Source organism: Lathamus discolor, chromosome W (genome assembly GCF_037157495.1).
Source record: "Lathamus discolor isolate bLatDis1 chromosome W, bLatDis1.hap1, whole genome shotgun sequence".
Lineage (NCBI taxonomy): Eukaryota > Metazoa > Chordata > Aves > Psittaciformes > Psittacidae > Lathamus > Lathamus discolor.
In genome coordinates, this window is record NC_088908.1 from 22,286,938 (window position 1) to 22,311,281 (window position 24,344).

At 51.3% G+C, this 24,344-nt stretch overlaps 1 long non-coding RNA gene and 1 pseudogene across 1 annotated transcript; one reads left to right on the forward strand and one right to left on the reverse strand.

Annotated features, from left to right (window-relative positions):
- Nucleotides 1-1,978: 1,978 nt before the first annotated feature.
- On the forward strand, nt 1,979-23,964 carry LOC136004450 (diphosphomevalonate decarboxylase-like; annotated as a pseudogene).
- LOC136004294 (uncharacterized) lies at nt 22,268-23,574 on the reverse strand. Its single transcript, XR_010608365.1, has 2 exons — nt 23,316-23,574; nt 22,268-22,589 (listed from the first exon to the last, which is right to left on the reverse strand). It is a non-coding gene; the product is annotated as an uncharacterized LOC136004294 (long non-coding RNA).
- Nucleotides 23,965-24,344: the final 380 nt, after the last annotated feature.

Consider the following 24,344-nt stretch of genomic DNA (forward strand, 5'->3'; position numbering starts at 1 on the left):
ATGGAGAGCACTGGCATCTCAAAAAGGGACCCGGGAGGGTTTCCTTGTCCCATCCCTAGCTCAGACCCGTGTCCTGGAGCAGCCTTCATCAGAGCTCTCACTTGCAGGGAACTCTCTGCCTCTGGACAGCAGTATTAACCTCTCTCCTTCCTCCTACTCTTTTTGCCCTACAGCACCAGAGCAGGGGTAGCAAAAGCTGCTTTTGTAAAGCACTTTAAGATGCAGGCTGTGAGGGCACAGGCAGGTGCTGCACTGCATGGGCAGCTCCTGCCTCTCCCCACTTCCCATGGGGTCAGCTCTGGCTCTGCCTGCTCTGGCTGGAATATGCCAGGAATCCCACTGTGGCTTGTCAGTGTGTTCCCTGTGACTTTTTGCATATCTAGAACTTTCACTGAGACATACTGCTTTTTGAAGAAGAATCAAATCAATGACATATTTGTAGCAAACCATTTTTCTCAATAAAGGCAGTTTCATCCACTCCTGGCCTCCCTGTGCCATTGCTGCCATGGCTCCAGGATGCAGAATGGGGCTGGAGGTGAGTGCCCCCCACCCTAGCTTCTCTACGTTGCACCTTCCCCAAACACAGGGCTTATATTTACAGCTTTATCCCCAGCTTCTCAACTCTTTCCATTGATGACAGCTGTGCTGCAGGGTTTGGCAATGCTGTTTCATCCCAGAGCCAGGCATTGCCAAACCTGCAGGGTGGGATCCCCCAGCACCCCTGTCCTGGGTTCAGCTGTAGCAGTCATTTTTCTCCTTAGTAGCTGGTGCACTGCTGTGTTTTTGACTTTCAGCCTGGGAACAACACTGATAACACCGATGTTTTTAGTTGTTGCTCAGTAATGTTTACTCTGACCAAGGACTTTGTGAGTCTCATGCTCTGCCAGGGAGGAGGGGAAGCTGGGAGGAAGCAGCGACAGGACACCTGACCCAAACTAGCCAATGGGGTATTACATCCCACAGCACATCATGCCCAGTATAGAAACTGGGGGGAGTCACCCAGAACGCCCAGATCACTGCTTGGGTCAGGCTGGGTATGGGTCAGCAGGTGGTGAGCAATTGTATTGTGCATCACTTGTGTTTATTGGTTGGTTTTTTTTCCCTTCCCTTTTTATTTTTATATTCTCTCCCCTCATTATTTCCCTTAGTAGTAGTAGCAGTAGTAATATTGTATTATACTTTAGTTACTGGACTGTTCTTATCTCAACCCATGGGAGTTACATTCTTTCGATTCTCTTCCCCATCCCGCCTGGGGTGGGGGGGAAAGGGGGGGAATGAGCGAGTGGCTGCATGGTGCTGAGTTACCAGCTGGGTTTAAACCATGACAAACTCCCAGCTCTGTGTGCTGCTGCCAGCAGTTGTGCCCCCTCCTTGGCAGCCTGGTCCTGGTGCTTGAAGGGAGGCCACAGGGAGGCCACTTGGCACCATGTCCTGTCCCCAAAGCTGCACTGGGCACTGGCTAGGAGAGCACATCAGGTCTTTCTTCTCTGTGTGTCATGGGGAGGTGTCCTGGCTCCAAGCCCCCACTGGGGTTCTCCAAGGACACAGGCTGGCTCTGCATAGTCAGTCCCTCCAGTCAGGTTACAGGCTGCACCCACATTCCCCTCCCTGCTGGACCAGTCCTGGGAGCAGTCCCTGATGCACCCTTAGAGTACGAGGGTTCACCCTTGCCCTGGCACTGGCCAGAGCATAGTTCCTGTCCCCCCAAGTGTAGGTCTTGGGGACACAATGGCCAGGGCTTATCTGCTCCCCAGCCCTCCCCAACCAGCCCCTGTGAGGCTTTCTGGTGCCAGGAGGGCATTGTGGCAGAGGGGACAGACAGGAACAGACATGTGGCCATGCAGCCCCTCTGGTGGCTGCTCTGGGGTGGCAGTGCTGGGAAACAGGGCAGTCTCGATACTGCCCTTGAGCAGTGGTTGGCCCCATGCACCTGCTGGTTCCTGCAGTGACACAGCCCTGCCCATCACCCTGTCCTGCCATGCCCCACTCCTTCCTGGTGAAGAAGCCCTCCAGCACCTGCATCCCCAACTACAGCCAGCTCAATACCCCTGGTAAGGCTGCATGGCTCCACCAGCACTGGGCACCCCAGGACCCCACTGTCCACTGTCAGCCCCGTCCTGGGTGGCTTGGCCTGCTGGGCAGAGATGCTGGTAATAGTGACAGAGTTGGGGGAGGGGGGGAAAATGGGGTTACCTGGGGCCTTCCCAGGGCTAGGTGTGTGGGACCCTCCCCTTCAACACCCCCAAATCTGACACACCCTTGTGGGGGTCCCTGCGCTGCTGGGGCATTGGAGCACGTCAGTGGGTGCTCACCACCATGGTGCCTGCCCCCTGGCCATGCTGCCCCTGGGGATGCCCAGATTTTGGGGAGCACCCAGCCCCAGGTCAGCTGGTACTCGGGTTCAAGCTGGGCTCCAGCAGGCACTGGGCATGTCTGTGATTCCCCTTTTTGAGGGGGAAGGACCGGTTTAGCTCTGTGTTGTGGTGGGTGCATCTGTTCTGTCATGCACAGGGGTGGGAGCAAAGGGGGCACCTGCTGCAGATGAGTCCTTGCTGAGTCTCTGACCCCTGGGGGTGCTCCAGGGACTGGGTGAGCAGCCTGGCTGTCATCCCTTGTCTCTTAACCCCCTTCCCTGCTCCCGCAGTGCTCAGTGGCTCATTATGTGACTGTGGGGGGCTACTTGCCCCCAGCCACCACCAACCCCTCACACCCCCTGCTTCTCCTCACCTGCTTACTCATCCTGCTGCCCCCCAATGCCAAGGCTTCAATAGGTACCTGCAGCCTGGGCCCCCCCCGAAGGACACACATACCCTCAACCTGCTCCCATGGCAAAGCTTCAGTTGCTGGCACTGTACCCAGGTGTATGGCAGCCTGGGCACCCTGAAGACACACATCAGCACCCACACCCTGCCCTGCCTCTGCGACAAAGCCTTCTCCCGGCCCTGGCTGCTCCAGGGCCATATCTGCACACACACAGGTAAGTATGGGACCCCCGGATGCTGCTGGCCCTGCTGGCACCTCTGCTTTTGGAAATGATGGGTGCAAAGTCTCCGTCTACCCAGGCTTGTCATTGCTTGTGCTACAGGAGGGATTTGCTCCGGGTAGATATAGTTGGGGATCCCAGTGTGGGGCTGGCCGGGATGCTTGCATTCATCCTAAGTCCTGTGGGACACCCCAGGGCAGTTCCCACTGCAATATCTCCCACCGGGAAAGCACCAAAGGGTTTTGGGGGGTCCTGGGAAGCACTGGGAATCAGGGGCAAAGGTGATGAGAGCAGCACAGAAGGACACAAGGGGGTTCAGGAGGAACCCAGGGTACGGGGGGATGCCCTGACGCTGTGTCCTGCAGGGGAGAAGCCCTTTGCCTGCCCGCACTGCGATTGGGCCTTCACTGACCACTCCAACCTTCACACTCACCTCCAGACCAACATGGACATCAAGAGGTACCGGTGCTGTGCCTGTGCCAGGACCTTCTCCCACGTGTCACTGCTGGCCCAGCATGACAAGGGGCGATGCTGTGGGGCAGCCTGAGCCCCCCATCACTCTCAGCTGCCCCATGCTGTGCCCTACTGTGCTGCACCACACTGTGCCATGCCAGTGTGACACCCCAAGAAGGGACACAAGGGCATCAGACAGGACTGCCTGGACTCCTGCAGCAGGTCACTGAAGCCCCATGGCTGTTCCGTGGTGGCTCTGAAGCTGGGGGACACACTGCCAGGTATGTTCCCCTGCTGCTCTTGGGCACTGGGGGGGGGTTTGTCCTTTACATCACGGGAGACATTAAAAGAGGAGCTAAGCACTGTGTGTGTGAGCAGGGAAAGTGTATTCCTTATTGCTTGTCCTGCATCATGTCCCGCCACCCCTGGGGCAAGATCCATCTGGAATCTGGCTGCTAATCCCTCTATGTGTTTTGCAGACCATCCTCCTGCATCCCCACAGCTCCCAGCCCAGAGCATGGGGGCAACACAGCAGGTCTTCTGGCTAGCCTTGTGTCCCCAAAAAAGGGCCCTAGTGCCATGCTGAGGGCTGGGATGGCAGAGATAGTGGGGACAAGGACACCCTGCAAGTGGCCCTGAGCATCCCTATGTCATAGCCAGCCTCCTGGTGATGGTGGTGGGACCATCCCCACAGTGGGGGTCTGTTGTAGTTTAAGTGCTGAACCCAGGGCAGGGTCCCAGCACTGACCTCATGGCCCCATGGTGGTGGGGACAGCCCCGTTCCCCTGATGTCACCCTGGGTGCCGGGACATGGAGGTGGGAACAAGATGGGTTAGGTGGGTGCCAGAGGAAGCTGCTATTTAGCTCTGCCCAGCTAAATTGGGTCCTGCAGCTGTGCTGGTAGCAGGGGGAAAGAATCCCACATTCCAAAATAGCTGTGTGCTGGCCCATCCCCTCCCACCTATGGAAAATGCTTATAAATACCAGAAGGGGGGAGGGGGGGGAGGGGGCAGGCACCCTGCCACTGAGAGGGTCCCCAAAGCTTCCTGCTATGGAGAGTGGCATTGGAGGGGTGTTGCTCCTCTCCTCCCCTCCCCCTGAGTGGTGACCCCCCCCCCAGCACCACGGTGTCACCCACATGCCAGGTGTGCCCCTGACACCTGGATTTGTGGGATATTTTCCACTGCAAGTGACTGACCAGAGGATAAAAATACCCCCGGGGTGGATGACACAGGTGGCAGGGCCTGGCTGGGGATGCCAATGGGGGTGGAATGGGACTGCCTGGGGGGTGGCTTCCAGCTCCTGGTGTACTGGGGGTGGGGGGCCACCGGGAGCACTAGAGGCTCTGGGGCTATTGGGGTCACTGTGAGCACTGCAGGGAGGACTGGGAGCACCGCGAGGTGAATGGGAACACTAAAGGGATGCCGACAACACTGGGAGCACTGGAGGGGCACTGGGATATTGGGGTACAGGGCATACTGGTGTTACCACAAAAGTCGGTCAGAGAAACTATCTAAGACTCAATTTGGAGTTTTAGAAAACACATTCTTTATTGCAGCGCTGGGCGCACACATGCATCATTTTGCAAAGGTGAGTGCGCCTGGAGTCTACAAGCAGTGTCCATATATCCAACAAATGTATGCATATTTACAACCTTCCCAGGAAATGTTTTACATTAGATTTCCTGGAACTAATTGTAATATTTTCTTTTTAATTATGCATAAGCTTTCTTGCTGAGTGGGTGTCTCAAGGGGTCTCTGGAGGTCCTGATAGTCTTCCTCACTGTGTCCGCTGATTGACCTCTGTGTTTGTGCATGTGCAAAAGACTCTTGCGAATTGCTTAACAAGTGTGTCCATGTTTTAGGTCAGTTTGTTCTGATTTGTTCCTTATCTTGAAGAATCGGCCCCATCTGTCTTGGTCACTCCTTTCTTATCTTCACAGACTACTCTTGTTTAATGTATACCCCAAGGCTGCACTGGCCTATCTTGCTCTCAACAGAGCAGTCCCAATTTACAACCTAACATCTTAGCTTACAATTAACAGAGCAGTTTTAGTTTACAACTTAGCATTTTAGTTTACTGGGGAGCACTGGGTGCTGTGGAGGCACTGGGATCCTGGGGGCCCTGAAGGCTCTGGAAACATTGGGGGAGTACTAGGGATATTGGGAGCACTGGGTGAGTACTGATTAGTAGAACTCGTCAAGAACTCACCAACAAAGTTTAAGTTGACAAGCAGGTATTCTTTATTGCAGCGCCGGGAGACATGAGGGATAGCTCCTCCTAGCGTGTCTCAGCCGAACCTCAAACAGACTGTGGTTATATTGTTGCTTAACATACATATTCATTAAATGTCATACATATTCATTAAACATCCGAGAACCGCTTTACATAATTCCACACCCGTTTCTGCATGCGCACAACAACGCGGTAGTGGTTTTGGGGGGTCGTTTACTTCCTCCATCAATCTTCGTCACTTCTGGCAGTCTTTGAAGCACGTGCATTAGATAAATGCTTACACGAGCTTAATGGGTTCGCTAACACTACCGGCATAGCAATCATCCTGTCCTTCTACTTATCAGTTAGCTTAGCTGCAGCCCACCCTGGACATCTGCTAGTATCAGTTACTCTTTATCTACATGTCCTGTTTTTCTGTCCTGTTTTTCTATCCTATTTTTCTTACAATTATTTTTGTACTAAAGTCATAAGGACCTAAAACTATGCCAACAGCACCAATTTCTCTTACAAAGTATTCTCATTATGTTATCTGGCTGTATTCTGATTAGTTTTTGTGAAACATTTACCTGAGTTACTTTCCATTGCTACTGTTATGAAGCCACCAAAAATAAAGTCATTTAGAACTGAATTTACTTATTTGCAAAGGATTATATTTCATTTTCTACTTCATTGTCTCAGCACTGGGAATACTGGGAACTGTGAGAGGGACTGGGACCATTGAAAGGACACAGAGGGCACTGGGAGCACTGTAGGGATACTGGCATACTGGGAGCACTGGGGGCTGTGAAGGCACTGAGAGTGCTGGAGGCACTGAGATCCTGGAGGCTCTGAAGGCTCTGGCAGCACTGGGAGAGTACTGGAGTGTCCTGGGTTCAGCAGTACCAGTCATTTTTCTCATTCTTAGCAGCTGCTGCAGTGCTTTAGGCTTTGACTTTAGGCCTGGGAATAGCGCTGATAACACCAATGATTTAGAAGTTGCTCAGTAATGTTTAATCTGACCAAGGACTTTCTCAGTCTCATGCTCTGCCAGGGAGGAAGGGAAGCCAGGAGGAAGCAGCGAAAGGACACCTGACCCAAACTAGCCAAAGAGGTATTCTATACCACAGCACATCATGCCCAGTATAGAAACTGGGGGTAGTTACCAGGAAGGGCTAGATCACTGCTTGGGTCAGGCTGTTTATCGGTCGGTGAGTGGTGAGCGGTTGTATTCTCTTCCCTTGTTATTTCCCATATAATTATTATTCTTGGTGGCAGCAGCAGAAGTTTGTGTTATACCTTAGTTACTGGACTGCTCTTATCTCAACCTGTTGGAGTTACATTCTTTCGATACTCCTCCCCATCCCTCAGGGAGTGGGGAGAGGAAAGGGGGGGAGTGAGAGAGCGGCTGTTTGGTTCTGGTTTACCGGCTGGGCTTAAACCATGACAGTTCTTTTTGGTGCCCAATGTGGAGCACAAAGGGTTGAGATAACGACAGATCTGACTGGAGTGTGTCTAGTCATATTTGCGATAAGCATTTATTGTTTTGGATTAATAGTCACTCGTCACAACGCTGATTTATTGGCTCTCAAAGTTGTTTCTCTTGATCTCGGAGTTTCAGCATATTGTACCTTACAGCTGGTATTTGCTGTGTTAGTGTTTATCTAGTGGGGGGCTAGGGCTAAGGTTCTTGTCTCATTGTACTTTATGGTAATGACTTGTAATACAATAGACTCATTGATCATGAAACTGATCTGGCTTGCATTCCCAGTGTGGTCACCACCTCTGTACTTTCGGAGGTATATAATACAAGTGTTTAGCAATTACACATATTTCTTTTTCCGTTCCTTGGGTGGTCAACCTGTGAAGGAGGCATTCCCTTTACATTCACAGCCCCCACACCAGACTGTTTACAGCATCATTTGGGAGTTCTGAAGGTTTTGAATGGCCTTTGAGTACTCTTGAGACCTGCCTGCTGATTGTGATGGGGATCACCATGTTGGCACACATACAGAGTGTGTTTTACCCACAACCATTTTGTCTGATCTTGAAGTTTAAACAGAGTCGTGTTTGGGTCTTGTCTAGGGTTAGACAACGATATAGGAGGACCAAGAGATTTTCCCCGAGGCTGGACAGTCATGAGTGGCAGGGTGTGTGGGATAGTATGGGCAAGTATCTAGGTCAGTGGGCCCCTCCAGTGTTTTGGAACTTCACCACTGAACAAGTGCAAAATCCAGAAAAATTAGTAAAACGCTTAAATAAGGTGTGTTGTCATCCTGGTCATACCAGAGAAGGACAAATCACGGCAACGTGCTGGGGCTTGGCCTATGTTTACAGAGCCCTGTTCAACACTATCCAGCACCTTCAAAGGGAAAAAAATGTCTCTGAATCTGATGTCAAAGCAACCGACAATGCAGCTTCTCAAACTCCAAATACAGCAGCTCCACCAACCCTAGTGACAAGTACAGCAGCTACCCAAACCCTGACAACAGATACTGCAGCCACTCCAACCACAATGATAATCACTGCAGCTAAACCAGAGGACCAATTCGTGACAATATGGGTTGCCCCTGTACACAAGAGGAAAATAAAAAAAGAGGCAAGAAAGATGAAGAAGCAAGATGAAGAAACAATGCCCTTACTGCCTGGGACAGCATCTGATCAGGAGTCATTATCACATGAATTAGAGGAAGAAGAGGAAGAAGAGGTGACTTCTTGAGCCCAGACCTCAACTGAGCTACAGAATACGTGAAAAGATTTTACCCATCAACCAGGGGAGCACATCATCACCTGGTTGCTGTGACAATGCGGCCAGCGGTCATGAAATAGAAGGTAGGGAAGCCAAGCAGCTGGGATCACTTGCTAGGGAAGGGGGAATTGACAAAGCAAGAAAGAAACAGTCCCTCAGCCTTTGGAGGCAGCTCTCGGCAGCTGTGAAATAAAAGTTTCCGTACAAGGACGATGTTATGAGTCGTTCGGCCAAGTGGACTACTCTAGAGAAAGGCATCCAGTCTCTGAGGGAATCAGCCATTGTAGAGATGATCTATTGCAGGCCAGGTACCAGGAAAGGACCCATAGATCCAGATGAAGTCGAATGTACACGACCCATGTGGCGGAAATTTCCACGGAATGCACCATCATCATATGCCCATTCATTGGCAACAGTAACCTGGAATGACATGGTACCACTAACAGTGGATGAAATGATTCACAAACTCCAAGAGTTCGAAGATAATCTCACCCCTTCCATCATTTCAGCTGTGGAAGAACTGTCCCAGAAGTTCAAACAACTGAGAGACAATCTATCTGATCTATCCGATCTATCCGATCTATCCAGCCCCCCAGGTGTACTAACACACATCTCAGCTATTAACAAAAGGCATCCTACTGCTTGAGAGAAAAGATATAGAAGGTATACGCTATGGGCCACCCTATGGTTTTACCTGTGGGATCATGGAAAAGACATGAGGAAGTAGGATGGAAAGTGTACCTCAGCTCTGGAGGAATGGGTGCGTGAATTGAAGAGGAGAACAAAGGTCAAGGGTGATCATCCCATGAAAGCTGCGGCTTCAGTCTCTGGTGAGCAGGTTCCCAGATGGAGTGGAAGAGCTAATTTTACTCCAGCTCCTGTGATAACGAAGAATAATCCCTTTCAGCATGACTTAAGTGTCCAACGTTGTGATGACTATTAGAGGAGCCCTGCCTCCAGCCAGGTGGAGGTAGAGGACAGTTTGATTTACTGGACTGTGTGGCTCAGATGGCCTGGCGCATCAGTCCCACAGAAGTATAAGGCTTTAGTAGATACCAGTGCACAGTGTACCCTGATGCCATCAAGCTGTCAAGGGGTGGAACACATTTATATTTCTGAAGTGACAGGAGGATCCCAAAAGATTGACTGTACTGGATGCTGAAATCAGCCTGACTGGGAGGAAATGGCAAAAGCACCCCATTGTGAATGGACCAGAGGCTCCATGCATCCTTGGCATAGACTGCCTCAGGAGAGGGTACTTCAAAGACCCGAAAAGGTACCGATGGGCTTTTGGTATTGTTGCCTTGGCAACAGAGGAAATGAAGCAGCTGTCCACCTTGCCTGGTCTCTCAGAGGATCCTTCTGTTGTGGGGTTGCTGAAGGTCAAAGAACAAGTGCCAATCGTGACCACAGCAGTGCACCGGTGGCAATATCACACCAACCGAGACTCCCTGATTCCCATCCATAAGCTGATCCTTAGACTGGAGAGCCAAGGAGCGATCAGTAGGACCCATTCACCCTTTAACAGCCCCATATGGCCAGTGCAAAAGTCTAACGGAGAGTGGAGACTAACAGTATACTATTGTGGCCTGAATGAAGTCACACCACCATTGAGTGCTGCCGTACTGGACATGCTAGAACTTCAGTATGAACTGGAATCAAAGGCAGTTAAGTGGTATGCCACGCTTGATATTGCCAATGCATTTTTCTCAATTTCTTTGGCAGCAGAGTGCAGGCCACAGTTTGGTTTTCCTTGGAGAGGCATCCAGTATACCTGGAACCGACTGCCCCAGGGGTGGAAACACAGCCCTACCATCTGCCATGGACTGATCCAGAGTGCACTGGAACAGGGGCAAGCTCCAGAACACCTGCAATACATTGATGACATTATCATGTGGGATGATACAGCAGAAGAAGTTTTTGAGAAAGGGAGGAAAATAATCCCAATCCTGCTGAAAGCCGGTTTTGCCATAAAACGGACTAAAGTCAAGGGACCTGCAGAGGAGATTCAATTTTGGGGAATAAAATGGCAAGATGGACGTCGCCAGATCCCCACAGATGTGATCAACAAGATAACAGCAATGTGTCCAACAAATAAGAAGAAAGAATCACAAGCTTTCTTGGGTGTTGTAGGGTTCTGGAGAATGCACATCCCAAATTACACTTTAATTGTAAGCCCACTCTATCATGTGACCTGGAAGAAGAATGATTTCAAATGGGGCCCTGAGCAACAACAAGCCTTTGAGCAAATTAAATGAGAGATAGTTCATGCAGCAGCCCTTGGACCAGTCCGGACCAGGCCAGATGTAAAAAATGTACTGTACACCGCAGCTGGGGAGAATGGTCCTACCTGGAGCCTCTGTCAGAAAGCTCCAGGGGAGACTCGAGGTCGACCCCTCAGCTTTTGGAGTTGGGGATACAGAGGATCTGAGGCCAGCTATACCCGAACTGAAAAAGAGATACTGGCGTTCTATGAAGGGGTTCAAGCTGCTTCGGAAGTGACTGGCACTGAAGCAAGGCTCCGCCTGGCACCCCGGTTGCCTGTGCTGGGCTGGATGTTCAAAGGCAGGGTCTCCTCTATGCATCATGCAACTGATGCATAGATTTGATTCTACTTTGAAAGGGACGGAAGCACTCGTCTGTCGGCCTGACCCCGTCTCGAGGGAGGTGTGCTGCCTACCAGGGGCACGGATCAGGGATGTTACAGAGAGGCTACCTGCTCTGGTAAGTTCCACGGACTATTACCTGCTCCTGGTGATCCATGTGGGTGCTAGGGATATAGGTAGTAGTAGACTGGGGACCATAAAGAAAGACTACAGAGCCCTGGGAGAGGTGGTTAGGGGCTCCGGTGCTCAGATAGTCTTTTCGTCAATTCTCCAGGACACAGGGGAGGACCAAGAAAAAGCTAGGAAGATTGGCCAGGTCAATAGATGGTTAAAAGGGTGGTGTCATAGCCAGGGGTTTGGGTTTCTTGAACATAAGACTGAAGTTAGTAGGCCAGGTCTACTGGGGGCTGGTGGAGCTGCTCTGGTAAAGAAGGGGAAGAACAGTTTTGGTAGGAGGCTAGCCAGACTGGTCAAGGAGGCTTTAAACTAGATGTGTTGGGGGAGGGGGGCATCATTCCATCCCAACACACCCAGTCAGTTGCCAACACCTATAATAAATGCTCGGAACAATGTAGATATATTCCAGCTGCTCCAGCCAACGAGCCGGCTTCAATTGGAGCTCGTCTCAGATGCCTCTATACAAATGCCCGCAGCATGGGGAACAAACGAGGAATTAGAGATGTGTACACATCTACGGGGGTATGATATAATAGGAATCACAGAAACATGGTGGGATGGCTCCTATGACTGGAGTGTTGGAATGGAAGGTTACAGGCTCTTCAGAAAGGACAGGCCTGGCAGGAGGGGAGGGGGAGTTGCCCTTTATGTTAGGGATAGGCTGGAGAGTATGGAACTCTGTCTGGGGACAAGTGAGCAGTTTACAGAGAGTTTGTGGGTCAGGGTTAAAGGGAAAACAGCTGTGGAAGACATTACTGTGGGAATCTGTTACAGGCCACCTGATCAAGGAGAACCTGTGGAAGAAGCACTCTACAGACAGATAGGTAAAGCCTCACACTCTCAGGCCCTTGTTCTCATGGGGGATTTCAACCACCCTGACATCTGTTGGAGGGATGGCACTGCACGGCACAAGCAATCCAGGAGGTTCCTCGATTGTGTGGAAGACAACTTCCTTCTGCAAGTAATAGAGGAGCCGACAAGGAGAGGTGCCATGCTTGACCTCGTGCTCACCAAAAGGGAAGGGCTTGTTGAGAATGTGGTACTCCAGGGCAGCCTTGGATGCAGCGATCATGAGATGGTTGAATTTGAGATCCCCAGGAGAGTGAGAAGAGCGTGTAGCAAGCTCACTGCCCTGGACTTCAAAAGAGCAGACTTTGGCCTCTTCAGGAGCCTGCTTAGTAAGGTTCCATGGGATATAGCCCTGGAGGGCAGGGGGGCCCAAGACTGTTGGTTTATATTCAAGGATCACCTGCTGCAAGCTCAGGAGTGCTGCATCCCAACTAGAAGGAAGTGCAGCAGGAGGGCCAGGAGACCTCCTGGGATGGATAAGGAGCTGCTGAGGAAAATTCAAAGGAAAAAAGAGGCTTATAGAAAATGGAAGCAAGGACAGGCGGCCTGGGTAGAGTACAGGGATGTTGTCCGGGAAGCTAGGGACCAGGTTAGGAAGGCTAAGGCCCAGTTAGAATTAAACATAGCCAGGGATGTTAAGGATAATAGGAAGGGATTCTACAGGTACGTAGCAAACAAAAAACAGACTAGGGACAAAATAGGCCCCCTGAGGAAGCTTTCGGGAGAACTGGCTACGCAGGATTTGGAGAAGGCTGAGGTTCTGAATGACTTCTTCGCCTCGGTCTTCACTGGCAAAGGCTCTGACTGCACCACCCAGTTCTTAGAAAGTAGATGCAGGGGCTGTGAGAATGAAGACCTTGGGCCCACTGTAGGAGAGGATCTGGTTCGTGACCATCTTCAAAATCTGAACGCGCACAAGTCCGTGGGACCTGATGAAATCCATCCGCGGGTCCTGAAGGAGCTGGCGAATGAAGTTGCTAAGCCACTGGCCATCATATTTGAAAAATCATGGCAGTCAGGTGAAGTTCCCGACGACTGGAAAAAGGGAAATATAACCCCCATTTTCAAGAAGGGGAAAATGGAAGACCCAGGGAATTACAGACCAGTCAGTCTCACCTCTGTGCCTGGCAAAATCTTGGAGCAGATTCTCCTGGAAGGCATGCTAAGGCACATGAAGAACAACAAGGTGCTTGGTGACAGCCAGCATGGCTTCACTAGGGGGAAATCCTGCCTGACCAATTTGGTGGCCTTCTATGATGGGGCTACAGAATTGATGGATAAGGGTAAAGCAGTTGACGTCATCTACCTGGACTTGTGCAAAGCGTTTGACACTGTCCCACACGACATCCTTCTCTCTAAATTGGAGAGATATCAATTTGATGGATGGACCACTCAGTGGATAAAGAACTGGCTGGATGGCCGCACACAAAGAGTTGTGGTCAATGGCTCGATGTCCGGCTGGAGACCGGTAACGAGTGGTGTTCCTCAGGGATCGGTGTTGGGACCGGTCTTGTTTAACATCTTCATCGCTGACATGGACAGTGGGATTGAGTGTGCCCTCAGCAAGTTTGCCGATGACACCAAGCTGTGTGGTCCGGTTGATACGCTGGAGGGAAGGGATGCCATCCAGAGGGACCTTGACACGCTTGTGAGGTAGGCTGATGCCAACCTTATGAAGTTCAACCACGACAAGTTCAGGGTCCTACACCTGGGTCGGAGCAATCCCAGGCACGGCTACAGACTGGGCAAAGAAGAGATTCAGAGCGGCCCTGCAGAGAAGGACCTGGGGGTGCTGGTCGATGAGAAAATGAACATGAGCCGGCAGTGTGCGCTCGCAGCCCAGAAAGCCAACCGTATCCTGGGCTGCATCAAAAGGAGTGTGACCAGCAGGTCGAAGGAGGTGATCCTGCCCCTCTACTCTGCTCTTGTGAGACCTCACCTGGAGTATTGTGTGCAGTTCTGGTGTCCTCAACATAAAAAGGACATGGAACTTCTGGAACAAGTCCAGAGGAGGGCCACAAGGATGATCAGGGGACTGGAGCACCTCCTGTATGAAGACAGGCTGAGGAAGTTGGGGCTTTTCAGCCTGGAGAAGAGAAGGCTGCGTAGAGACCTCATAGCAGCCTTCCAGTACCTGAAGGGGGCCTATAGGGATGCTGGGGAGGGACTCTTTGTCAGGGACTGTAGTGACAGGACAAGGGGTAATGGGTTAAAACTGAAACAGGGGAAGTTTAGATTGGATATAAGGAGGAAATTCTTTCCTGTTAGGGTGGTGAGACACTGGAATGGGTTGCCCAGGGAGGTTGTGAGTGCTCCACCTCTGGCAGTGTTCAAGGCCAGGTTGGATGAAGCCTTGTGTTGGATGGTTTAGTGAGAGGTGTCCCTGTCCATGGCAGGGGGGTTGGAACTAGATGATCTTGAGGTCCTTTCCAACCCTAACCATTCTATGATTCTATGATTCTATGATTCTATGATGCTACATGGAGTAAGTGGGCTGCACTAATTACACAACGAGCTCGAATAGGAAATCCCTGTTGTCCAGGAATTCCAGAAGTCATCATGGACTGGCCAGAGGGCAAAGATTTCAGAATGTCACCAGAAGAGGAGGTGATGCGTGCTGAAGAGGCCCCTCCCTATAATAAACTGTCAGACAGTGAGAAGCAATATGCCTTGTTTACTGATGGGTCCTGCTGTTTTGTGGGAAAGCATCGGAGATGGAAGGCAGCTGTATGGAGTCCCTGACAACAGGTTGCAGAAACTGCTGAAGGAGGGGGTGAATCGAGTCAATTTGCGGAGCTGAAAGCCATCCAGCTGGCCTTGGACATTACTGAATGAGAAAAGTGGCCAGTACTTTATCTCTATACTGACTCATGGATGGTGGCAAATGCCCTGTGGGGTGGTTGCAGCAATGGAAGCAGAGCAACTGGCAATGCAGAGGAAAACCCATTTGGGCTGCTGCCCTGTGGCAAGATATCGCTGCCCAGGCGACAACCTGGTGGTGAAGGTATGCCATGTAGATGCTCATGTACCCAAGAGTCAGACCACTGAGGAACTTCAGAACCACCAACAGGTGGTTATAGCTGCTAAGATTGAAGTGGCTCAGATGGACTTAGATTGGCAACATAAGGGTGAATTATTTTCGGCCTGGTGGGCCCATGACACTTCAGGCAACCACTGGATGGCTGGAAACACATGCTGTGCCCTACGCCACTGCTCAGAACACTGTCCTGGGCCTTGAGAAACAGATTTTGTGGTGACATAGCATCCCAGAGAGAATTGAATCAGACAATGGGATTCATTTCCGGAACAACCTTATAGACACTTGGGGCAAAGAGCATGGCATTGAGCGGGTATATCCCATCCCCTACCATCCACCAGCCTCTGGGAAAATCGAATGGGACAATGGGCTGTTAAAAACTACACTGAGAGCAATGGGTGGTGGGACTTTCAAACATTGGGATACACATTTAGCAAAGGCCACCTGGTTGGTCAACACCAGAGGATCTGCCAACAGGGCTGGCCCAGCCCAATCAGAACTTTTATGTACTGCAGAGGGGTATAAAGTTCCTGTGTTGCACATAAAGAATTTCCTGGGGAAGACAGTCTGGGTTATTCTTGCTTCGGGTAAAGACAAACCCACTCGTGGGATTGCTTTTGCTCAGGGACCTGGACATTCTTGGTGGGTAATGTGGGAAGATGGGAAAGTCCAATATGTACGTCAAGGGGATTTGATTTTAGGGGAAAACAGCCAATGAACTCAATTGTATGCTGTTGCCTGCTATGTAGCACTTTTATAGCCCTCCAACTAGATGTATTCAGCTCATCAGCAACTGGTCCTGACTTCCTTCTGATCATCATTCCAACAAAGAATGAACTTTGATGAAACCAGACAAGTTCCGCAGTGTCATCAGCAGGCAAGAATCCAACACAGAATACAGCCTCTCCTGCTCTGAAAGACTGTTATGAGAGATGGAGCCCAACATCATGGACCGGATGGACTCAGCAGCTTTATAGAGGTTGGTCCATGCACTAAGGAATGCTCTCTCTCTCTCTGTGGATGTATATATACATATATATATGTGACAAGAGTGATGGTATATTGAAAAATGTGAGATCTGAGCATGATGTGAATGGTATGGAATAAAGGGGTGGATACTGTCCTGGATTCAGCAGTAGCAGTCATTTTTCTCCTTCTCTGTAGCTGGTGCAGTGCTGTGGTTTTGACTTTCAGCCTGGGAACAGCGCTGATAACACTGATGTTTTTAGTTGCTGCTCAGTCATGTTTACTCTGACCAAGGACTTTGTGAGTCTCATGCTCTGCCAGGGAGGAGGGAAAGCCGGGAGGAAGCAGAGATAGGACACCTGACCCAAACTAGCCAAAGAGGTAATCCATACCAAAGCATGTCATGCCCAGTATAGAAACTAAGGGCGGTTACCTGGAAGGGCTAGATCACTGCTCGGGTCAGGCTGTTTATTGGTCGGTGAGTGGTGAGCGGTTGTATTCTCTTCCCCTGTTATTTCCCTTATTATTATTCTTGGTGGTAGTAGTAGTGGTTTTGTCTTATACCTTAGTTACTGGACTGTTTTTATCTTAACCCGTGGGAGTCACATTCTTTTGATTCTCCTCTTCATCCCTCCGGCAGTAGGGGGAGGAAGGGTGGGTAGTGAGCGAGCAGTGGCGTGGTTCTGGGTTGCCGGATGGCCTTAAACCACGACATGGAGATATAGGGAACACTGGGATGGGAGGTGGTACAGGGGTTTTGGGAGCTGCTGTAGACACTGGGGCAGTGGCATAACTTGGATAACTGGTGCATTGTGGGTACTGGAGATACTGACAGCATGGGGAGTGATGCACGGAATCAGACTCTACAACTCAGAGTTATAAAGCAGGTATGTTTATTACGGTGCCAGTTGCAAGGGGGATCGCTTCTCCTATCTTGCACACCAAGGAGTTAAGCAAGCAGTTATTACACATGCATTTTCATTAGAGCGGAGGGGCTATTACAGTTAGTTCTAGGAACTCATTATCATAAATCTCCTCCTTTTCGCGCTTCCGCACTGCCCTCCGGTGGTCGTGGGCAGCGGTCTTCAAGACGAAGTAAGTCTTCCTCACGATGTACTTTTCACCTTTGGCACAGTTGAATGCCTCAATAATCACAAAACTAGCTGAAACCAGCCATATCTATAACTTTCTGATAGCTGACAAAGTTTTAGAACAGTATGACCTTCGTACAAAATTTATTGCAAGCAACATATGATGAGCAGACAAGGAGTATCTGAAGCTAGCAGATGTTCGGGAGGCATTGTCTCCAAACTAACTGATAATTAGAAGGATGGTGTGAAGTAATTCACTCATGTTTAGTGGGGCCACTAAATTCTGTTATCACACCACAGACTTACAACACAAACATTGTTCTCTTAGACCTAAGTTAAGCTAAAAGTATTTTAACCTTATGTTTTCCAGGCACTTGCTTTCCTTATATCAGGGAGCACTGCAGTAACACTGGACACTGGGGTTGGGGGAGGTTGGGAGCACTGGGAACACTGGAGACACTGGGGGTTGGGGGGTTTGGAAGGACTGGGAGCACTGGAGACACTGGGACAGTGCTGGGATAACCGGGGCATTGGGGGTACTGGGGATACTGATACAGGGTTAACAAATGTACAAGGGGAATAATACAGGGAAATCCGACTAATATGCAGGGGAGTGTATAAAGGGGTTAGAAGAATTCTCTTGCTTAAACAAAAGTATTGTCTGTTGCAAACATCTATCATGCCTACTAAGCAGAATAAGACACAAACTACTGATAAGGGGGGAAGCAGAGGCCTGGTTCTACTGATAAGCAACTATTGATAAGGAAAAGCAGAAGCCTGAGTCTATTGATAAGGGGGAGAAGCAGAGGGTTTATGGCTGGGATACGGACCAAACCCTAAGGCCATGCGTGAAGATTAAAAGGTGAAAAGTTTAAGAAGAGGAAGACTCATTTACTTCATCTTGAAGACCCCTGCCCACAGGAGGAAGACTCATTTACTTCATCTTGAGACCCCTGCCCATGACCAGAACCGGGGGGGGGGGGGGCACTGCGCAAGCACAAAGGATCTTCTAGCTCATTATAATACGAAGCAGGGATAGATACTAAATATGTATAGGCGTATAAGTAATCTAATGCATATGTATACCTTAAGAGAATAAATGTAAAGGGAAAAACGACCCTGGGTGTGCATACTTTGGAGGAGCTATCCCCATGCACCTCAGCGCTGAATAAAAAGCATACCTACTTTACAACTTTAACGAGTTGTGGAGTCAATCCGCGTATCAATTTGGTGAGGGCATAGAGAGCGCTGCGGTAACATTGGGAGCACTGGGGGGTTTGGAGGTTTAGAAGCACTGGGGCGGTGCTGGGAACACTGTGCATGCGCAGCTCTTTCCCGACTCAATGGCTCCCCGGCTGGCAGGGGGCGGAGAGTGGTGTGGTTTCTCCATGGTCCGATCGCTTCCAATGGAGGTCAGGAGTCAGGTGTGGGGAGGTGGGAATCCACCACAGGCCATGGTGACGTGTGTGGGAATTGAGGCTGCCTGCACAGTGCCCGGAGCGGTGGAGGCAGTGTCATGTGCGGAGTGAGTGTTCGCTGTGGTTACGTGCACGGTGCCGGCCAACGTCGCCGTCATCGAGTACTGTGAGTGCTGCTGTTACCGGGGCTGGGCTCCCTCCTTCGGTACTGGGGAGTGTCCGGGCACAGCGTGGGGACAGGCGGCGACCACCGGGTGCTGGGCGGGCCGGTCCTGGAAACAGGCTTGGGACCTGCTGGGGTTGGGAGTGAGTGGAGAAGCCATGATGGGCCGTGCCAAGCTGTGCCATGCCTTGACAAGCTGTACTATGCTGTGCCAAGCCGTGCCATGTTATGCTGTGCCGTGCTGTACCGTGCCGTACCATGCCGTGCTGTAGTATGCCAAGCCAACCTATGACAAGCTGTGACATGTTGAGCTGTGCTATGCCATGCCAAGCCAAGTGATGTGGTGCCACACTAACTTGTATTGTACACAGCAGTGCCATGCCAACCTGTGCCAAGTTGTGCTGTGCCACCCTGTTCCATGCCAAGCTGTGTAATGCCATGCCAAGTGATGTGGTGCCGTACCAAGCCATGCCATGCTAAGCTATGCTATGTCGTGTTCTCTCTTTCAGGGAGCAAGCAGGATGATAACCTGATCCTGCCCATCAACTCCTCCCTGAGTGTCACGCTGCACCAGGACCAGGTTGGGATGGGGTTGGGGACAGAGTCAGGCCCCTCTGCACCCCCTCTGCCCCCCAGCTGGTGCACAGGGGGGCTGCTGAGCCCCCACCTGCTGTGCTCACCCCCTTCTCCCCAGCAGCTCAAAACCACCACCACGGCCGCAGCCAACCAGGACTTCACAGAGGATTGGCTGTGGCTGAATGGGGAGGAGGCTGATGTGGGGCACCCCTGCCTGCAGGCCTGCCTGTGGAAGGGTGAGTGTCCCCCCACCCTAGGCACTCCCAGGGCCAGGGAGGGCTGTCCTCCATTCCGACCCTTATGCCTTCCTCCTGTCCCCTCTCAGTGCGACACCTAGCCTGAAAGCACCAGGGCAGCGGCACCAAGGAAACGGCCCCACTCAGCCTCTCCCACAAAATCCACATTGCCACCAAGAACAACTTCCCCACAGCTGCTGTCTTGGCCTTCTCTGCTGCTGGCTACACCTGCCTGGGTGGGTGAGTGTGAATATGGGGGGCACCGGGAGGGGGTGGTAGGGCTGTCCCCCCCCTCCTGACCCCTGTTCCCTCCCTGCAGTGTTGATGCTGGCGTAGCTGTACGGTGTAGAGGGTGAGCTGTCAGAGGTGGTGCAGAGTGGCTCAGGCAGTGCCTGCTGCAGCATGTTCGGCGGCTTTGTGCAGTTGCAGTGGGGTGAGCAGCCAGATGGCAGGGACAGCATGGCCCAGCAAGTGCCTCCTGAGACACGCTGGCTGGAGTTCAGAGTCCTCGTCCTGGTGGTGAGGGACTGGGAGGGGGTTCATGGCTGTACCCACCACCCCCTGGCTGGGTGGGGTTTGGGGGAAGGTGATAGAGCACCCCAACACTATGTGGGTGCAGACCCCAGGTTCAGGGGGTGCTCCTTGCTGGGGTGTCCTGGGTTTAGCAGAAGCAGTCATTTTTCTCCTTCTTAGTAGCTGGTGCAACACTGTGTTTTGACTTTCAGCCTGGGAACAGAGCTGATAACACAAATGTTTTAGTCTGACCAAAGACTTTCTGAGCCTCATGCTCTGCCAGGGAGGAAGGAAAGCTGGGAGGAAGCAGAGACAGGACACCTGACCCAAACTAGCCAAAGAGGTATTCCATACCACAGCACGTCATGTCCAGGATGTAACGGAGAGTGACCCGGAAGGGCTAAGGGACTGCAGGGTTGGAGTAGGTATCAATCAGTGCTCGGTTGGGTGGGGTGGGGGAGTTATTGGTCGGCTGGTGCTGAGGTATTGTATTCTCTTCCCTTGTTATTTCCTTTATCATTATTATCATTGGTGGTAGCAGTAGTGATTTGTGTTATACCTTAGTTATTAAACTGTTCTTATCTCAACCCGTGGGAGTTGCATTGTTTCGATTCTCCTTCCCATCCCTCCAGGAGCAGGGGGAGGGCAAGAAAGGGGGGGGGGAGTGAGTGAACGAGCTGTGTGGTTGGGTTTAAACCATGACATGGGGGCTCAGGGGGCTCATGTCCCATCATCTGTGCTCCCCCTGGTCAGTGGGGAGAAGAAGCAGGTGAGCAGCACAGTGAGGATGCAGACCAGGTAGGACGCCAGCCCCTTGCTGAAGGTATGGGGCAATGGGCCTGATCCTGCCCAGGGCAGCTGCCTGCAGGCAGGGTTTGGGGTCCTGTTTCCATTAGAGGGGGTATTTCTCCAGTTTGGAGGACAGTGAGGGAGGGTGGATTGCAGCACTGTTTGAGTGAAGCCCAAAGGGTGGTAGTGCTGTGGGTGTCACTGAATTGGGGTGACCATGACCCTAGTTGTGGCAGCACCCCACAGAGGTGGTGGTGATGGAATGCCTGGCCCTGATGATGCAGCACATCTGTGAGTAGGACTTCAAGGGCTTTGGGCAGCTCACCATCCAGGACAGCAACTAGTTCCATGCCACCTGCCTCGACACCTTGCCCCCCAATCTCCTACCTCAATGACTTCTCACAGCGCATCATCGCCCTGGCACACTGATTTAGTGTCCACCACGGATGCACCAAGGTACCCACACTGGCCTCATGGTGCTCTCGGGTTGCTGTGGTTCCTCACCCCATATCCCCCCTCATTCCGCTGTAGGTAGCCTACGCCTTCAATGCAGGCCCCAGTGCCATCATCTTCGTGCTGGCCAACACCATGGCCAAGTTTGTGGAGGTGGTGAGATGCAGCTTCCCCCCTGCCACCAATGGGGACCAGTAAGAGCAGTCCCATCACTTACTGGGGGGGAGCAGGATGGCGGGGATTGCAGCAGGGGCTGAATGCTTGGCTGTGTCGGAGGTTTGGGGAGGGGCTCCCTGTCAGCTCAACCTCACTGCTGGAGGAGCTGCTTGCAGCTGTGGTGGCTGAGCCGGTGTTGGGGGCTGTCTGGTACATCCTGCACACCAAGGTACAGGGCTGGGGGGGGGAGCATGGGGCAGGGGGACCTGTCTGCCCATCACCAGGGTTATGTGTGGGACCCAATCCCTTTCCACATCCCAAGGCAGGATGTGCAGGACCCTGTCCTCATTCCCAGGGCTGTGCATGAGACCCCATCCCTGTCCCTAGGGGTGTATAGGATCCTGTCCCCATCTCTGAGAGCATATGTGAGACTCTATCTCCATCCCCAGCCCCAGGGGTGTCTGTAAGACCCCATCCCCAGGGATGCACAGGACCCCATTCCCATCCCTAGGGATGTGTGTGAGAACTTGTCCCTGTCTCCGGGGTTGTGCATGAGACACCATCCCTATCCCCAGGGGTGCACAGGACCCCGTTCCCATCCTTCTCCCCATCCTCAGGGTTGTGTGCAGGAATATGTCCCTGTCCCCAGGGGTGTACATGAGACCCCATCCCCAGAGGTGTGTGGGATCCTATCCTTAGACACATTCCTGTTGGTGTGACCCATGGAGTGGTCTTTTGGGTTCTGTGGGGCCTAGAGCTGCCCCACAGCCCCAACAGGAGGTCCCTGCAGGCAGCAGGGCTCCCTGGTGCTGATTTACAGAATAGAGCTTCACAACTCTCAGAGAGTTATAAAGCAGGTATGTTTATTGCGGCGCCAGGTGCAAGAGGGATTGCTCCTCCTAACTTGCACACTAAGAGCTCAACAAGCTGGATATTTATTATACACAAACATACATATTCATTAGGTTACTGAAAGTTCGGCAGGGATATTACAGTTAGTTTAGGTACTCATTATCATAAGTCTCCTCCCTTTTGGAGCTTGCGCACTGCCCTCCGATGGTCGTGGGCAGGGGTCTTCAAGATGAAGTAAGCAGTCTTCCTCACGGTGCACTTTTCACCCTTGGCACAGTTTCCCCAGCTGGCAACCTCAAGTCTTATAGAAACTAGTTGAAACAAATTCCTGTCAGGCATTCATCTTCTTGAGGGAAAAGGGTCTCTGATTTTAAACAATGTGTTTCGGCTACCTATTCTATTCTGGGTTATAGTTTAACTGGCAAGAACAAGAACATACCTGTTCCCTATTCTAAGTTAAGACAATGTATAGTTTGAAGAAAACTCTTAACTCTTTCCTTAGTCCTTTACTATTCCTCGAATCAAGTCCCCCCTTTTCTATAACCTTTGCAAATTGCTTTGCTATATTATTCCGTTTTTTTCTAGAGTTCTGGTGAAATATTTGCCACTTTCTACCTGCTGTCATATCTTATGTCTTTTCCAATCCTCATAATCAGTTATGGACTGTTTATAACACCAAAAAGAACATTGTATCATGCCACAAGTAATCAATATTAAAACAATTAGTATTAAGATTCCTGCAACCAGCTGCCTCAACCAGGAGAAATTTGGTAACCATGAGGTTAGTTTTTCTATACCTTCTCAAAGCCCCAAGACATGTGTCGTGGTTTAAACCAATCCACACAGGTCGTCCACTCACACACACACCCCCCCCCCCCGACTCTCCCCACTCCCGGAGGGATGGGGAGGAGAATCAGGAGAATGTAACTCCCACGGGTTGAGATAAGAACAGCCCAGTAACTAAGGTATAACACAAATCACTGCTGCTACCGCCAATGATAATATTGATAAGAGAAAATAACAAGAGAATACGATACCACCGCCGAACAAGTTCGACCCCCCCGAAGAGAGAGAGCCTGCCCTTCCGGGTAACTCCCAGTTACTCCCAGCCTCTCCGGGCATGACGTGCTGTGGTATGGAATACCTCTTTGGCTAGTTTGGGTCAGGTGTCCTGTCTCTGCTTCCTCCCGGCCTCCCTCGTCCCCGGCAGAGCATGAGACTCACAAAGTCCTTGGCCAGAATAAACATTACTTAGCAACAATTAAAAACAATCGGTGTTATCAGCTCTCTGCCCAGGCTGGAAGTCAAAACACAGAGCTTGCACCAGTTACTAAGAAGGAGCAAAACGGCTCCTGGTAAACCCAGGACAACGTGTCATCCTTGGCCACCTCATGAAATATCAGTCTTGCCACTTTGATCTATTTCAATTGATTTTAAAGGGGATAGGGAGGCCGATTAAAGGAATACCTGTTTTTTCTCCTGATTTAGGCAGCTGAGTACAGATCCAGCAATCACTCTTATTTATAACTCTAGTCACATTCTGTATCAATCCCAAATTGCCAAGATCCATCCCCCACTACCCCTAACCCATCTCCTGCCCCACAGCCCGGTCCTGGTCCCCAGCTCATGGATGACCCCAGCCAGCACCTCCTGGGAGCAGATGGGCTGCCTCACTGCTTCCCCTGAGCCTGGTGACACCACTGGGGACAACTGTGATGTGCCAGGGGAGCTCTGCTGGTGCCACCCTGGTGCGAAGCTGTCCCCAGCCCCTGGGCAGGATGGGACCTGGGGCTGGTTTTTACCTTTTTTTGTAAGGAAATTAAGAGTTTCTGCTGCAGTGTGGTTGTGGGGTGTCTGGGGTCCATGGGCGGTGGGGTGGGGGGCAGGAGACAGGGCTGGTTCATCCTCATGGTTGTGCCTGGCCATGCTGGAGCTGATCCTGTCCCCCCTGAACAGCCCCTGTCATCGTACATGGCCCGTGTCTTCCCCATATCCATTGTAAGGCTGCTTCTGTTCCCTTTTCCCCCCACTGTCCCTGCTAGGACTGATCTTGTCCCTCAGATGTT